Raw genomic sequence first — 18,925 nt, forward strand, 5'->3', positions numbered from 1 at the left:
TAACACGCACCGGTCACAGGCATCACATCTACAACGGGCCCAGAATGCTGCTGGGGGAGTGTTAACACGCACCAGTCACAGGCATCACATCTACAACGGGCCCAGAATGCCGCTGACGGAGTGTTAACACGCACCTGTCACAGGGATCACATCTACAACGGGCCCAGAATGCCGCTGGCGGAGTGTTAACACGCACCGGTCACAGGGATCACATCTACAACGGGCCCAGAATGCCGCTGGCGGAGTGTTATCACGCACCGGTCACAGGGATCACATCCACAACGGGCCCAGAATGCGGCTGGCGGAGTGTTAACACGCACCGGTCACAGGGATCACATCTACAACGGGCTCACAATACCGCTGGCGGAGTGTTAACACGCACCGGTCACAGGCATCACATCTACAACGGGCCCAGAATGCCGCTGGCGGAGTGTTAACACGCACCGGTCACAGGGATCACATCTACAACGGGCCCAGAATGCCGCTGGCGGAGTGTTAACAGGCACCAGTCACAGGGAACACATCTACAACGGGCCCAGAATGCCGCTGGCGGAGTGTTAACACGCACCAGTCACAGGGATCACATCTACAACGGGCCCAGAATGCCGCTGGCAGAGTGTTAACACGCACCAGTCACAGGGATCACATCTACAACGGGCCCAGAATGCCGCTGGGGGAGTGTTAACACGCACCTGTCACAGGGATCACATTTACAACGGGCCCAGAATGCCGCTGGGGGAGTGTTAACACGCACCGGTCACAGGCATCACATCTACAACGGGCTCACAATACCGCTGGCGGAGTGTTAACACGCACCGGTCACAGGGATCACATCTACAACGGGCCCAGAATGACGCTGGCGGAGTGTTAACAGGCACCGGTCACAGGGATCACATCTACAACGGGCCCAGAATGCCGCTGGCGGAGTGTTAACACGCACCGGTCACAGGGATCACATCTACAACGGGCCCAGAATGCCGCTGGCGGAGTGTTAACACGCACCGGTCACAGGGATCACATCTACAACGGGCCCAGAATGCGGCTGGCGGAGTGTTAACACGCACCGGTCACAGGGATCACATCTACAACGGGCCCAGAATGCGGCTGGCGGAGTGTTAACACGCACCGGTCACAGGCATCACATCTACAACGGGCCCAGAATGCTGCTGGGGGAGTGTTAACACGCACCAGTCACAGGCATCACATCTACAACGGGCCCAGAATGCCGCTGACGGAGTGTTAACACGCACCTGTCACAGGGATCACATCTACAACGGGCCCAGAATGCCGCTGGCGGAGTGTTAACACGCACCGGTCACAGGGATCACATCTACAACGGGCCCAGAATGCCGCTGGCGGAGTGTTAACACGCACCGGTCACAGGGATCACATCTGCAACGGGGCCAGAATGCGGCTGGCGGAGTGTTAACACGCACCAGTCACAGGGATCACATCTACAACGGGCCCAGAATGCGGCTGGCGGAGTGTTAACACGCACCAGTCACAGGCATCACATCTACAACGGGCCCAGAATGCCGCTGGGGGAGTGTTAACACGCACCAGTCACAGGCATCACATCTACAACGGGCCCAGAATGCCGCTGGCGGAGTGTTAACACGCACCTGTCATAGGGATCACATCTACAACGGTCCCAGAATGCCGCTGGGGGAGTGTTAACACGCACCTGTCACAGGGATCACATCTACAACGGGCCCAGAATGCCGCTGGGGGAGTGTTAACACGCACCAGTCACAGGGATCACATCTACAACGGGCCCAGTATGCCGCTGGGGGAGTGTTAACACGCACCGGTCACAGGGATCACATCTACAACGGGCTCACAATACCGCTGGCGGAGTGTTAACACACACCGGTCACAGGCATCACATCTACAACGGGCTCACAATACCGCTGGCGGAGTGTTAACACACACCGGTCACAGGCATCACATCTACAACGGGCCCAGAATGCCGCTGGGGGAGTGTTAACACGCACCAGTCACAGGCATCACATCTACAACGGGCCCAGAATGCCGCTGGCGGAGTGTTAACACGCACCAGTCACAGGGATCACATCTACAACGGGCCCAGAATGCCGCTGGCGGAGTGTTAACACGCACCTGTCACAGGGATCACATCTACAACGGGCCCAGAATGCCGCTGGGGGAGTGTTAACACGCACCTGTCACAGGGATCACATCTACAACGGTCCCAGAATGCCGCTGGGGGAGTGTTAACACGCACCAGTCACAGGGATCACATCTACAACGGGCCCAGAATGCCGCTGGGGGAGTGTTAACACGCACCGGTCACAGGGATCACATCTACAACGGGCCCAGAATGCCGCTGGGGGAGTGTTAACACGCACCGGTCACAGGGATCACATCTACAACGGGCTCACAATACCGCTGGCGGAGTGTTAACACGCACCGGTCATAGGCATCACATCTACAACGGGCTCACAATACCGCTGGCGGAGTGTTAACACACACCGGTCACAGGCATCACATCTACAACGGGCCCAGAATGCCGCTGGCGGAGTGTTAACACGCACCAGTCACAGGGATCACATCTACAACGGGCCCAGAATGCCGCTGGCGGAGTGTTAACAGGCACCGGTCACAGGGATCACATCTACAACGGGCCCAGAATGCCGCTGGCGGAGTGTTAACACGCACCGGTCACAGGGATCACATCTACAACGGGCCCAGAATGCCGCTGGCGGAGTGTTAACACGCACCGGTCACAGGGATCACATCTACAACGGGCCCAGAATGCGGCTGGCGGAGTGTTAACACGCACCGGTCACAGGGATCACATCTACAACGGGCCCAGAATGCGGCTGGCGGAGTGTTAACACGCACCAGTCACAGGCATCACATCTACAACGGGCCCAGAATGCCGCTGGGGGAGTGTTAACACGCACCAGTCTCAGGCATCACATCTACAACGGGCCCAGAATGCCGCTGGCGGAGTGTTAACACGCACCTGTCACAGGGATCACATCTACAACGGGCCCAGAATGCCGCTGGGGGAGTGTTAACACGCACCAGTTACAGGGATCACATCTACAACGGGCCCAGAATGCGGCTGGCGGAGTGTTAACACGCACCAGTCACAGGGATCACATATACAACGGGCCCAGAATGCCGCTGGCGGAGTGTTAACACACACCAGTCACAGGGATCACATCCACAACGGGCCCAGAATGCCGCTGGCGGAGTGTTAACACGCACCAGTCACAGGCATCACATCTACAACGGGCCCAGAATGCGGCTGGCGGAGTGTTAACACGCACCAGTCACAGGGATCACATCTACAACGGGCCCAGAATGCGGCTGGCGGAGTGTTAACACGCACCGGTCACAGGGATCACATCTACAACGGGCTCACAATACCGCTGGCGGAGTGTTAACACACACCGGTCACAGGCATCACATCTACAACGGGCCCAGAATGCCGCTGGCGGAGTGTTAACACGCACCAGTCACAGGGATCACATCTACAACGGGCCCAGAATGCCGCTGGCGGAGTGTTAACAGGCATCAGTCACAGGGATCACATCTACAACGGGCCCAGAATGCCGCTGGCGGAGTGTTAACACGCACCAGTCACAGGGATCACATCTACAACGGGCCCAGAATGCCGCTGGCGGAGTGTTAACACGCACCAGTCACAGGCATCACATCTACAACGGGCCCAGAATGCGGCTGGCGGAGTGTTAACACGCACCAGTCACAGGGATCACATCTACAACGGGCTCACAATACCGCTGGCGGAGTGTTAACACACACCGGTCACAGGCATCACATCTACAACGGGCTCACAATACCGCTGGCGGAGTGTTAACACACACCGGTCACAGGCATCACATCTACAACGGGCCCAGAATGCCGCTGGCGGAGTGTTAACAGGCACCGGTCACAGGGATCACATCTACAACGGGCCCAGAATACCGCTGGCGGAGTGTTAACACGCACCGGTCACAGGGATCACATCTACAACGGGCCCAGAATGCCGCTGGCGGAGTGTTAACAGGCACCAGTCACAGGGATCACATCTACAACGGGCCCAGAATGCCGCTGGCAGAGTGTTAACACGCACCAGTCACAGGGATCACATCTACAACGGGCCCAGAATGCCGCTGGCGGAGTGTTAACACGCACCAGTCACAGGCATCACATCGACAACGGGCTCACAATACCGCTGGTGGAGTGTTAACACACACCGGTCACAGGCATCACATCTACAACGGGCTCACAATACCGCTGGCGGAGTGTTAACACACACCGGTCACAGGCATCACATCTACAACGGGCCCAGAATGCCGCTGGCGGAGTGTTAACACGCACCAGTCACAGGGATCACATCTACAACGGGCCCAGAATGCCGCTGGCGGAGTGTTAACACGCACCGGTCACAGGGATCACATCTACAACGGGCCCAGAATGCGGCTGGCGGAGTGTTAACACGCACCGGTCACAGGGATCACATCTACAACGGGCCCCGAATGCCGCTGGCGGAGTGTTAACACGCACCGGTCAGAGGGATCACATCTACAACGGGCCCAGAATGCCGCTGGCGGAGTGTTAACACGCACCTGTCACAGGGATCACATCTACAACGGGCCCATAATGCGGCTGGCGGAGTGTTAACACGCACCAGTCACAGGGATCACATCTACAACGGGCCCAGAATGCGGCTGGCGGAGTGTTAACACGCACCAGTCACAGGCATCACATCTACAACGGGCCCAGAATGCCGCTGGGGGAGTGGTAACACGCACCAGTCACAGGCATCACATCTACAACGGGCCCAGAATGCCGCTGGCGGAGTGTTAACAAGCACCTGTCACAGGGATCACATCTACAACGGGCCCAGAATGCCGCTGGGGGAGTGTTAACACGCACCAGTTACAGGGATCACATCTACAACGGGCCCAGAATGCGGCTGGCGGAGTGTTAACACGCACCAGTCACAGGGATCACATCTACAACGGGCCCAGAATGCCGCTGGCGGAGTGTTAACACACACCAGTCACAGGGATCACATCCACAACGGGCCCAGAATGCCGCTGGCGGAGTGTTAACACGCACCAGTCACAGGCATCACATCTACAACGGGCCCAGAATGCCGCTGGCGGAGTGTTAACAGACACCAGTCACAGGGATCACATCTACAACGGGCCCAGAATGCCGCTGGCAGAGTGTTAACACGCACCAGTCACAGGGATCACATCTAGAACGGGCCCAGAATGCCGCTGGCGGAGTGTTAACACGCACCGGTCACAGGCATCACATCTACAACGGGCCCAGAATGCGGCTGGCGGAGTGTTAACACGCACCAGTCACAGGGATCACATCTACAACGGGCTCACAATACCGCTGGCGGAGTGTTAACACGCACCGGTCACAGGCATCACATCTACAACGGGCCCAGAATGCCGCTGGCGGAGTGTTAACACGCACCAGTCACAGGGATCACATCTACAACGGGCCCAGAATGCCGCTGGCGGAGTGTTAACACGCACCAGTCACAGGGATCACATCTACAACGGGCCCAGAATGCCGCTGGCGGAGTGTTAACAGGCACCAGTCACAGGGATCACTTCTACAACGGGCCCAGAATGCCGCTGGCGGAGTGTTAACAGGCACCAGTCACAGGGATCACATCTACAACGGGCCCAGAATGCCGCTGGCAGAGTGTTAACACGCACCAGTCACAGGGATCACATCTACAACGGGCCCAGAATGCCGCTGGCGGAGTGTTAACACGCACCGGTCACAGGCATCACATCTACAACGGGCCCAGAATGCGGCTGGCGGAGTGTTAACACGCACCGGTCACAGGTATCACATCTACAACGGGCTCACAATACCGCTGGCGGAGTGTTAACACGCACCGGTCACAGGGATCACATCTACAACGGGCCCAGAATGCCGCTGGGGGAGTGTTAACACGCACCAGTCACAGGGATCACATCTACAACGGGCACCGAATGCCGCTGGCGGAGTGTTAACACGTCCCGGTCAGAGGGATCACATCTACAACGGGCCCAGAATGCCGCTGGCGGAGTGTTAACACGCACCTGTCACAGTGATCACATCTACAACGGGCCCAGAATGCCGCTGGCGGAGTGTTAACACGCACCGGTCACAGGGATCACATCTACAACGGGCCCAGAATGCCGCTGGCGGAGTGTTAACACGCACCGGTCACAGGGATCACATCTACAACGGGCCCAGAATGCGGCTGGCGGAGTGTTAACACGCACCGGTCACAGGGATCACATCTACAACGGGCCCAGAATGCGGCTGGCGGAGTGTTAACACGCACCGGTCACAGGCATCACATCTACAACGGGCCCAGAATGCTGCTGGGGGAGTGTTAACACGCACCAGTCACAGGCATCACATCTACAACGGGCCCAGAATGCCGCTGGCGGAGTGTTAACACGCACCAGTCACAGGGATCACATCTACAACGGGCCCAGAATGCCGCTGGCGGAGTGTTAACAGGCACCAGTCACAGGGATCACATCTACAACGGGCCCAGAATGCCGCTGGCAGAGTGTTAACACGCACCAGTCACAGGGATCACATCTACAACGGGCCCAGAATGCCGCTGGCGGAGTGTTAACACGCACCAGTCACAGGCATCACATCTACAATGGGCCCAGAATGCGGCTGGCGGAGTGTTAACACGCACCGGTCACAGGTATCACATCTACAACGGGCTCACAATACCGCTGGCGGAGTGTTAACACACACCGGTCACAGGGATCACATCTACAACGGGCCCAGAATGCCGCTGGGGGAGTGTTAACACGCACCTGTCACAGGCATCACATCTACAACGGGCCCAGAATGCCGCTGGCGGAGTGTTAACACGCACCAGTCACAGGGATCACATCTACAACGGGCCCAGAATGCCGCTGGGGGAGTGTTAACACGCACCAGTCACAGGCATCACATCTACAACGGGCCCAGAATGCCGCTGGCGGAGTGTTAACACGCACCTGTCACAGGGATCACATCTACAACGGGCCCAGAATGCCGCTGGGGGAGTGTTAACACGCACCTGTCACAGGGATCACATCTACAACGGGCCCAGAATGCGGCTGGCGGAGTGTTAACACGCACCGGTCACAGGGATCACATCTACAACGGGCCCAGAATGCGGCTGGCGGAGTGTTAACACGCACCGGTCACAGGCATCACATCTACAACGGGCCCAGAATGCTGCTGGGGGAGTGTTAACACGCACCAGTCACAGGCATCACATCTACAACGGGCCCAGAATGCCGCTGGCGGAGTGTTAACACGCACCAGTCACAGGGATCACATCTACAACGGGCCCAGAATGCCGCTGGCGGAGTGTTAACAGGCACCAGTCACAGGGATCACATCTACAACGGGCCCAGAATGCCGCTGGCAGAGTGTTAACACGCACCAGTCACAGGGATCACATCTACAACGGGCCCAGAATGCCGCTGGCGGAGTGTTAACACGCACCAGTCACAGGCATCACATCTACAATGGGCCCAGAATGCGGCTGGCGGAGTGTTAACACGCACCGGTCACAGGTATCACATCTACAACGGGCTCACAATACCGCTGGCGGAGTGTTAACACACACCGGTCACAGGGATCACATCTACAACGGGCCCAGAATGCCGCTGGGGGAGTGTTAACACGCACCTGTCACAGGCATCACATCTACAACGGGCCCAGAATGCCGCTGGCGGAGTGTTAACACGCACCAGTCACAGGGATCACATCTACAACGGGCCCAGAATGCCGCTGGGGGAGTGTTAACACGCACCAGTCACAGGCATCACATCTACAACGGGCCCAGAATGCCGCTGGCGGAGTGTTAACACGCACCTGTCACAGGGATCACATCTACAACGGGCCCAGAATGCCGCTGGGGGAGTGTTAACACGCACCTGTCACAGGGATCACATCTACAACGGGCCCAGAATGCCGCTGGCGGAGTGTTAACACGCACCAGTCACAGGGATCACATCTACAACGGGCCCCGAATGCCGCTGGCGGAGTGTTAACACGTCCCGGTCAGAGGGATCACATCTACAACGGGCCCAGAATGCCGCTGGCGGAGTGTTAACACGCACCTGTCACAGGGATCACATCTACAACGGGCCCAGAATGCCGCTGGGGGAGTGTTAACACGCACCTGTCACAGGGATCACATCTACAACGGTCCCAGAATGCCGCTGGGGGAGTGTTAACACGCACCAGTCACAGGGATCACATCTACAACGGGCCCAGAATGCCGCTGGGGGAGTGTTAACACGCACCAGTCACAGGGATCACATCTACAACGGGCCCAGAATGCCGCTGGGGGAGTGTTAACACGCACCGGTCACAGGGATCACATCTACAACGGGCCCACAATACCGCTGGCGGAGTGTTAACACGCACCGGTCACAGGCATCACATCTACAACGGGCTCACAATACCGCTGGCGGAGTGTTAACACACACCGGTCACAGGCATCACATCTACAACGGGCCCAGAATGCCGCTGGCGGAGTGTTAACACGCACCAGTCACAGGGATCACATCTACAACGGGCCCAGAATGCCGCTGGCGGAGTGTTAACAGGCACCGGTCACAGGGATCACATCTACAACGGGCCCAGAATGCCGCTGGCGGAGTGTTAACACGCACCGGTCACAGGGATCACATCTACAACGGGCCCAGAATGCCGCTGGCGGAGTGTTAACACGCACCGGTCACAGGGATCACATCTACAACGGGCCCAGAATGCGGCTGGCGGAGTGTTAACACGCACCAGTCACAGGGATCACATCTACAACGGGCCCAGAATGCGGCTGGCGGAGTGTTAACACGCACCGGTCACAGGGATCACATCTACAACGGGCTCACAATACCGCTGGCGGAGTGTTAACACACACCGGTCACAGGCATCACATCTACAACGGGCCCAGAATGCCGCTGGCGGAGTGTTAACACGCACCAGTCACAGGGATCACATCTACAACGGGCCCAGAATGCCGCTGGCGGAGTGTTAACAGGCACCAGTCACAGGGATCACATCTACAACGGGCCCAGAATGCCGCTGGCGGAGTGTTAACACGCACCAGTCACAGGGATCACATCTACAACGGGCCCAGAATGCCGCTGGCGGAGTGTTAACACGCCCCAGTCACAGGGATCACATCTACAACGGGCTCACAATACCGCTGGCGGAGTGTTAACACGCACCGGTCACAGGGATCACATCTACAACGGGCTCACAATACCGCTGGCGGAGTGTTAACACACACCGGTCACAGGCATCACATCTACAACGGGCTCACAATACCGCTGGCGGAGTGTTAACACACACCGGTCACAGGCATCACATCTACAACGGGCCCAGAATGCCGCTGGCGGAGTGTTAACAGGCACCGGTCACAGGGATCACATCTACAACGGGCCCAGAATGCCGCTGGCGGAGTGTTAACACGCACCGGTCACAGGGATCACATCTACAACGGGCCCAGAATGCCGCTGGCGGAGTTTTAACAGGCACCAGTCACAGGGATCACATCTACAACGGGCCCAGAATGCCGCTGGCGGAGTGTTAACACGCACCAGTCACAGGGATCACATCGACAACGGGCCCAGAATGCCGCTGGCGGAGTGTTAACACGCACCAGTCACAGGCATCACATCGACAACGGGCCCAGAATGCGGCTGGCGGAGTGTTAACACGCACCGGTCACAGGGATCACATCTACAACGGGCTCACAATACCGCTGGTGGAGTGTTAACACACACCGGTCACAGGCATCACATCTACAACGGGCTCACAATACCGCTGGCGGAGTGTTAACACACACCGGTCACAGGCATCACATCTACAACGGGCCCAGAATGCCGCTGGCGGAGTGTTAACACGCACCGGTCACAGGGATCACATCTACAACGGGCCCAGAATGCCGCTGGCGGAGTGTTAACACGCACCGGTCACAGGGATCACATCTACAACGGGCCCAGAATGCGGCTGGCGGAGTGTTAACACGCACCGGTCACAGGGATCACATCTACAACGGGCCCCGAATGCCGCTGGCGGAGTGTTAACACGCACCGGTCAGAGGGATCACATCTACAACGGGCCCAGAATGCCGCTGGCGGAGTGTTAACACGCACCTGTCACAGGGATCACATCTACAACGGGCCCATAATGCGGCTGGCGGAGTGTTAACACGCACCAGTCACAGGGATCACATCTACAACGGGCCCAGAATGCCGCTGGCGGAGTGTTAACACGCACCGGTCACAGGGATCACATCTACAACGGGCCCAGAATGCGGCTGGCGGAGTGTTAACACGCACCGGTCACAGGGATCACATCTACAACGGGCCCCGAATGCCGCTGGCGGAGTGTTAACACGCACCGGTCAGAGGGATCACATCTACAACGGGCCCAGAATGCCGCTGGCGGAGTGTTAACACGCACCTGTCACAGGGATCACATCTACAACGGGCCCATAATGCGGCTGGCGGAGTGTTAACACGCACCAGTCACAGGGATCACATCTACAACGGGCCCAGAATGCGGCTGGCGGAGTGTTAACACGCACCAGTCACAGGCATCACATCTACAACGGGCCCAGAATGCCGCTGGGGGAGTGGTAACACGCACCAGTCACAGGCATCACATCTACAACGGGCCCAGAATGCCGCTGGCGGAGTGTTAACACGCACCTGTCACAGGGATCACATCTACAACGGGCCCAGAATGCCGCTGGGGGAGTGTTAACACGCACCAGTTACAGGGATCACATCTACAACGGGCCCAGAATGCGGCTGGCGGAGTGTTAACACGCACCAGTCACAGGGATCACATCTACAACGGGCCCAGAATGCCGCTGGCGGAGTGTTAACACACACCAGTCACAGGGATCACATCCACAACGGGCCCAGAATGCCGCTGGCGGAGTGCTAACACGCACCAGTCACAGGCATCACATCTACAACGGGCTCACAATACCGCTGGCGGAGTGTTAACACACACCGGTCACAGGCATCACATCTACAACGGGCCCAGAATGCCGCTGGCGGAGTGTTAACAGGCACCGGTCACAGGGATCACATCTACAACGGGCCCAGAATGCCGCTGGCGGAGTGTTAACACGCACCGGTCACAGGGATCACATCTACAACGGGCCCAGAATGCCGCTGGCGGAGTGTTAACACGCACCGGTCACAGGGATCACATCTACAACGGGCCCAGAATGCCGCTGGCGGAGTGTTAACAGGCACCGGTCACAGGGATCACATCTACAACGGGCCCAGAATGCCGCTGGCGGAGTGTTAACACGCACCAGTCACAGGGATCACATCTACAACGGGCCCAGAATGCCGCTGGCGGAGTGTTAACACGCACCAGTCACAGGCATCACATCGACAACGGGCCCAGAATGCGGCTGGCGGAGTGTTAACACGCACCGGTCACAGGGATCACATCTACAACGGGCTCACAATACCGCTGGTGGAGTGTTAACACACACCGGTCACAGGCATCACATCTACAACGGGCTCACAATACCGCTGGCGGAGTGTTAACACACACCGGTCACAGGCATCACATCTACAACGGGCCCAGAATGCCGCTGGCGGAGTGTTAACACGCACCAGTCACAGGGATCACATCTACAACGGGCCCAGAATGCCGCTGGCGGAGTGTTAACACGCACCGGTCACAGGGATCACATCTACAACGGGCCCAGAATGCGGCTGGCGGAGTGTTAACACGCACCGGTCACAGGGATCACATCTACAACGGGCCCCGAATGCCGCTGGCGGAGTGTTAACACGCACCGGTCAGAGGGATCACATCTACAACGGGCCCAGAATGCCGCTGGCGGAGTGTTAACACGCACCTGTCACAGGGATCACATCTACAACGGGCCCATAATGCGGCTGGCGGAGTGTTAACACGCACCAGTCACAGGGATCACATCTACAACGGGCCCAGAATGCGGCTGGCGGAGTGTTAACACGCACCAGTCACAGGCATCACATCTACAACGGGCCCAGAATGCCGCTGGGGGAGTGGTAACACGCACCAGTCACAGGCATCACATCTACAACGGGCCCAGAATGCCGCTGGCGGAGTGTTAACACGCACCTGTCACAGGGATCACATCTACAACGGGCCCAGAATGCCGCTGGGGGAGTGTTAACACGCACCAGTTACAGGGATCACATCTACAACGGGCCCAGAATGCGGCTGGCGGAGTGTTAACACGCACCAGTCACAGGGATCACATCTACAACGGGCCCAGAATGCCGCTGGCGGAGTGTTAACACGCACCAGTCACAGGGATCACATCCACAACGGGCCCAGAATGCCGCTGGCGGAGTGTTAACACGCACCAGTCACAGGCATCACATCTACAACGGGCCCAGAATGCCGCTGGCGGAGTGTTAACAGGCACCAGTCACAGGGATCACATCTACAACGGGCCCAGAATGCCGCTGGCAGAGTGTTAACACGCACCAGTCACAGGGATCACATCTACAACGGGCCCAGAATGCCGCTGGCGGAGTGTTAACACGCACCAGTCACAGGCATCACATCTACAACGGGCCCAGAATGCGGCTGGCGGAGTGTTAACACGCACCAGTCACAGGGATCACATCTACAACGGGCTCACAATACCGCTGGCGGAGTGTTAACACACACCGGTCACAGGCATCACATCTACAACGGGCCCAGAATGCCGCTGGCGGAGTGTTAACACGCACCAGTCACAGGGATCACATCTACAACGGGCCCAGAATGCCGCTGGCGGAGTGTTAACACGCACCAGTCACAGGGATCACATCTACAACGGGCCCAGAATGCCGCTGGCGGAGTGTTAACAGGCACCAGTCACAGGGATCACATCTACAACGGGCCCAGAATGCCGCTGGCGGAGTGTTAACAGGCACCAGTCACAGGGATCACATCTACAACGGGCCCAGAATGCCGCTGGCAGAGTGTTAACACGCACCAGTCACAGGGATCACATCTACAACGGGCCCAGAATGCCGCTGGCGGAGTGTTAACACGCACCAGTCACAGGCATCACATCTACAACGGGCCCAGAATGCGGCTGGCGGAGTGTTAACACGCACCGGTCACAGGTATCACATCTACAACGGGCTCACAATACCGCTGGCGGAGTGTTAACACACACCGGTCACAGGGATCACATCTACAACGGGCCCAGAATGCCGCTGGGGGAGTGTTAACACGCACCTGTCACAGGCATCACATCTACAACGGGCCCAGAATGCCGCTGGCGGAGTGTTAACACGCACCAGTCACAGGGATCACATCTACAACGGGCCCCGAATGCCGCTGGCGGAGTGTTAACATGTCCCGGTCAGAGGGATCACATCTACAACGGGCCCAGAATGCCGCTGGCGGAGTGTTAACACGCACCTGTCACAGTGATCACATCTACAACGGGCCCAGAATGCCGCTGGCGGAGTGTTAACACGCACCGGTCACAGGGATCACAACTACAACGGGCCCAGAATGCCGCTGGCGGAGTGTTAACACGCACCGGTCACAGGGATCACATCTACAACGGGCCCAGAATGCGGCTGGCGGAGTGTTAACACGCACCAGTCACAGGCATCACATCTACAACGGGCCCAGAATGCTGCTGGGGGAGTGTTAACACGCACCAGTCACAGGCATCACATCTACAACGGGCCCAGAATGCCGCTGGCGGAGTGTTAACACGCACCAGTCACAGGGATCACATCTACAACGGGCCCAGAATGCCGCTGGGGGAGTGTTAACACGCACCAGTCACAGGGATCACATCTACAACGGGCCCAGAATGCCGCTGGCGGAGTGTTAACAGGCACCAGTCACAGGGATCACATCTACAACGGGCCCAGAATGCCGCTGGCAGAGTGTTAACACGCACCAGTCACAGGGATCACATCTACAACGGGCCCAGAATGCCGCTGGCGGAGTGTTAACACGCACCAGTCACAGGCATCACATCTACAACGGGCCCAGAATGCGGCTGGCGGAGTGTTAACACGCACCGGTCACAGGTATCACATCTACAACGGGCTCACAATACCGCTGGCGGAGTGTTAACACACACCGGTCACAGGGATCACATCTACAACGGGCCCAGAATGCCGCTGGGGGAGTGTTAACACGCACCTGTCACAGGCATCACATCTACAACGGGCCCAGAATGCCGCTGGCGGAGTGTTAACACGCACCAGTCACAGGGATCACATCTACAACGGGCTCACAATACCGCTGGCGGAGTGTTAACACACACCGGTCACAGGCATCACATCTACAACGGGCCCAGAATGCCGCTGGCGGAGTGTTAACACGCACCAGTCACAGGGATCACATCTACAACGGGCCCAGAATGCCGCTGGCGGAGTGTTAACACGCACCAGTCACAGGGATCACATCTACAACGGGCCCAGAATGCGGCTGGCGGAGTGTTAACACGCACCGGTCACAGGGATCACATCTACAACGGGCCCCGAATGCCGCTGGCGGAGTGTTAACACGCACCGGTCAGAGGGATCACATCTACAACGGGCCCAGAATGCCGCTGGCGGAGTGTTAACACGCACCTGTCACAGGGATCACATCTACAACGGGCCCATAATGCGGCTGGCGGAGTGTTAACACGCACCAGTCACAGGGATCACATCTACAACGGGCCCAGAATGCGGCTGGCGGAGTGTTAACACGCACCAGTCACAGGCATCACATCTACAACGGGCCCAGAATGCCGCTGGGGGAGTGGTAACACGCACCAGTCACAGGCATCACATCTACAACGGGCCCAGAATGCCGCTGGCGGAGTGTTAACACGCACCTGTCACAGGGATCACATCTACAACGGGCCCAGAATGCCGCTGGGGGAGTGTTAACACGCACCAGTTACAGGGATCACATCTACAACGGGCCCAGAATGCGGCTGGCGGAGTGTTAACACGCACCAGTCACAGGGATCACATCTACAACGGGCCCAGAATGCCGCTGGCGGAGTGTTAACACGCACCAGTCACAGGGATCACATCCACAACGGGCCCAGAATGCCGCTGGCGGAGTGTTAACACGCACCAGTCACAGGCATCACATCTACAACGGGCCCAGAATGCCGCTGGCGGAGTGTTAACAGGCACCAGTCACAGGGATCACATCTACAACGGGCCCAGAATGCCGCTGGCAGAGTGTTAACACGCACCAGTCACAGGGATCACATCTACAACGGGCCCAGAATGCCGCTGGCGGAGTGTTAACACGCACCAGTCACAGGCATCACATCTACAACGGGCCCAGAATGCGGCTGGCGGAGTGTTAACACGCACCAGTCACAGGGATCACATCTACAACGGGCTCACAATACCGCTGGCGGAGTGTTAACACACACCGGTCACAGGCATCACATCTACAACGGGCCCAGAATGCCGCTGGCGGAGTGTTAACACGCACCAGTCACAGGGATCACATCTACAACGGGCCCAGAATGCCGCTGGCGGAGTGTTAACACGCACCAGTCACAGGGATCACATCTACAACGGGCCCAGAATGCCGCTGGCGGAGTGTTAACAGGCACCAGTCACAGGGATCACATCTACAACGGGCCCAGAATGCCGCTGGCGGAGTGTTAACAGGCACCAGTCACAGGGATCACATCTACAACGGGCCCAGAATGCCGCTGGCAGAGTGTTAACACGCACCAGTCACAGGGATCACATCTACAACGGGCCCAGAATGCCGCTGGCGGAGTGTTAACACGCACCAGTCACAGGCATCACATCTACAACGGGCCCAGAATGCGGCTGGCGGAGTGTTAACACGCACCGGTCACAGGTATCACATCTACAACGGGCTCACAATACCGCTGGCGGAGTGTTAACACACACCGGTCACAGGGATCACATCTACAACGGGCCCAGAATGCCGCTGGGGGAGTGTTAACACGCACCTGTCACAGGCATCACATCTACAACGGGCCCAGAATGCCGCTGGCGGAGTGTTAACACGCACCAGTCACAGGGATCACATCTACAACGGGCCCCGAATGCCGCTGGCGGAGTGTTAACATGTCCCGGTCAGAGGGATCACATCTACAACGGGCCCAGAATGCCGCTGGCGGAGTGTTAACACGCACCTGTCACAGTGATCACATCTACAACGGGCCCAGAATGCCGCTGGCGGAGTGTTAACACGCACCGGTCACAGGGATCACAACTACAACGGGCCCAGAATGCCGCTGGCGGAGTGTTAATACGCACCGGTCACAGGGATCACATCTACAACGGGCCCAGAATGCGGCTGGCGGAGTGTTAACACGCACCAGTCACAGGCATCACATCTACAACGGGCCCAGAATGCTGCTGGGGGAGTGTTAACACGCACCAGTCACAGGCATCACATCTACAACGGGCCCAGAATGCCGCTGGCGGAGTGTTAACACGCACCAGTCACAGGGATCACATCTACAACGGGCCCAGAATGCCGCTGGGGGAGTGTTAACACGCACCAGTCACAGGGATCACATCTACAACGGGCCCAGAATGCCGCTGGCGGAGTGTTAACAGGCACCAGTCACAGGGATCACATCTACAACGGGCCCAGAATGCCGCTGGCAGAGTGTTAACACGCACCAGTCACAGGGATCACATCTACAACGGGCCCAGAATGCCGCTGGCGGAGTGTTAACACGCACCAGTCACAGGCATCACATCTACAACGGGCCCAGAATGCGGCTGGCGGAGTGTTAACACGCACCGGTCACAGGTATCACATCTACAACGGGCTCACAATACCGCTGGCGGAGTGTTAACACACACCGGTCACAGGGATCACATCTACAACGGGCCCAGAATGCCGCTGGGGGAGTGTTAACACGCACCTGTCACAGGCATCACATCTACAACGGGCCCAGAATGCCGCTGGCGGAGTGTTAACACGCACCAGTCACAGGGATCACATCTACAACGGGCCCCGAATGCCGCTGGCGGAGTGTTAACACGTCCCGGTCAGAGGGATCACATCTACAACGGGCCCAGAATGCCGCTGGCGGAGTGTTAACACGCACCTGTCACAGTGATCACATCTACAACGGGCCCAGAATGCCGCTGGCGGAGTGTTAACACGCACCGGTCACAGGGATCACATCTACAACGGGCCCAGAATGCCGCTGGCGGAGTGTTAACACGCACCGGTCACAGGGATCACATCTACAACGGGCCCAGAATGCGGCTGGCGGAGTGTTAACACGCACCGGTCACAGGGATCACATCTACAACGGGCCCAGAATGCGGCTGGCGGAGTGTTAACACGCACCAGTCACAGGCATCACATCTACAACGGGCCCAGAATGCTGCTGGGGGAGTGTTAACACGCACCAGTCACAGGCATCACATCTACAACGGGCCCAGAATGCCGCTGGCGGAGTGTTAACACGCACCAGTCACAGGGATCACATCTACAACGGGCCCAGAATGCCGCTGGGGGACTGTTAACACGCACCTGTCACAGGGATCACATCTACAACGGGCCCAGAATGCCGCTGGGGGAGTGTTAACACGCACCGGTCACAGGCATCACATCTACAACGGGCTCACAATACCGCTGGCGGAGTGTTAACACACACCGGTCACAGGCATCACATCTACAACGGGCCCAGAATGCCGCTGGCGGAGTGTTAACAGGCACCGGTCACAGGGATCACATCTACAACGGGCCCAGAATGCCGCTGGCGGAGTGTTAACACGCACCTGTCACAGGGATCACATCTACAACGGGCCCAGAATGCTGCTGGGGGAGTGTTAACACGCACCAGTCACAGGCATCACATCTACAACGGGCCCAGAATGCCGCTGGCGGAGTGTTAACACGCACCTGTCACAGGGATCACATCTACAACGGGCCCAGAATGCCGCTGGGGGAGTGTTAACACGCACCTGTCACAGGGATCACATCTACAACGGGCCCAGAATGCCGCTGGGGGAGTGTTAACACGCACCAGTCACAGGGATCACATCTACAACGGGCCCAGAATGCCGCTGGGGGAGTGTTAACACGCACCAGTTACAGGGATCACATCTACAACGGGCCCAGAATGCGGCTGGCGGAGCGTTAACACGCACCAGTCACAGGGATCACATCTACAACGGGCCCAGAATGCCGCTGGCGGAGTGTTAACACGCACCAGTCACAGGGATCACATCTACAACGGGCCTAGAATGCCGCTGGCGGAGTGTTAACAGGCACCAGTCACAGGGATCACATCTACAACGGGCCCAGAATGCCGCTGGCGGAATGTTAACAGGCACCAGTCACAGGGATCACATCTACAACGGGCCCAGAATGCCGCTGGCGGAGTGTTAACACGCACCAGTCACAGGGATCACATCTACAACGGGCCCAGAATGCCGCTGGCGGAGTGTTAACACGCTCAAGTTACAGGGATCACATCACACCTGCTCTCACATCCCTGCACTGGCTTCCTCTGGCTTCTAGGATTGATTTTAAAGTTCATTTGCTAATTTGTAAATATTTACGTGGTTTAGCTCTGTCCTGCCTCAGTAACATGACTGTAAGGTATGTCCCAGGCAGATCAGGCAGATCATCCGGCAGTAATTTACTGATTATTCCTAAAACCCGGCTGGGGAGGGAGGGGGCAGCTTTTAGTCACTATGGGCCCAAACTCTGGAACTCTCTCCCAGAAAACCTGAGAGCTACTGAATGTCTCAGTACTTTCAAAACTAGGCTGAAAATGCATCTTTTCACCACAGCATATAATAATCTATGATAATCAGTTTTATTATTTTATGCATTTATTATTATCAGTAATTGTGGGTGTCATGCTCGGCTCGTCCGATCCTCGTGTGTGCCA

At 57.6% G+C, this 18,925-nt stretch overlaps 1 protein-coding gene across 5 annotated transcripts in view; it reads left to right on the forward strand.

The window, feature by feature from the left end:
* LOC125722163 (NACHT, LRR and PYD domains-containing protein 12-like) overlaps nucleotides 1-18,925 on the forward strand; it is a 69,129-nt gene that overhangs the window by 36,382 nt on the left and 13,822 nt on the right. The window lies entirely within an intron of this gene.

The sequence above is a fragment of the Brienomyrus brachyistius genome, unplaced genomic scaffold (genome assembly GCF_023856365.1).
Source record: "Brienomyrus brachyistius isolate T26 unplaced genomic scaffold, BBRACH_0.4 scaffold37, whole genome shotgun sequence".
NCBI lineage: Eukaryota > Metazoa > Chordata > Actinopteri > Osteoglossiformes > Mormyridae > Brienomyrus > Brienomyrus brachyistius.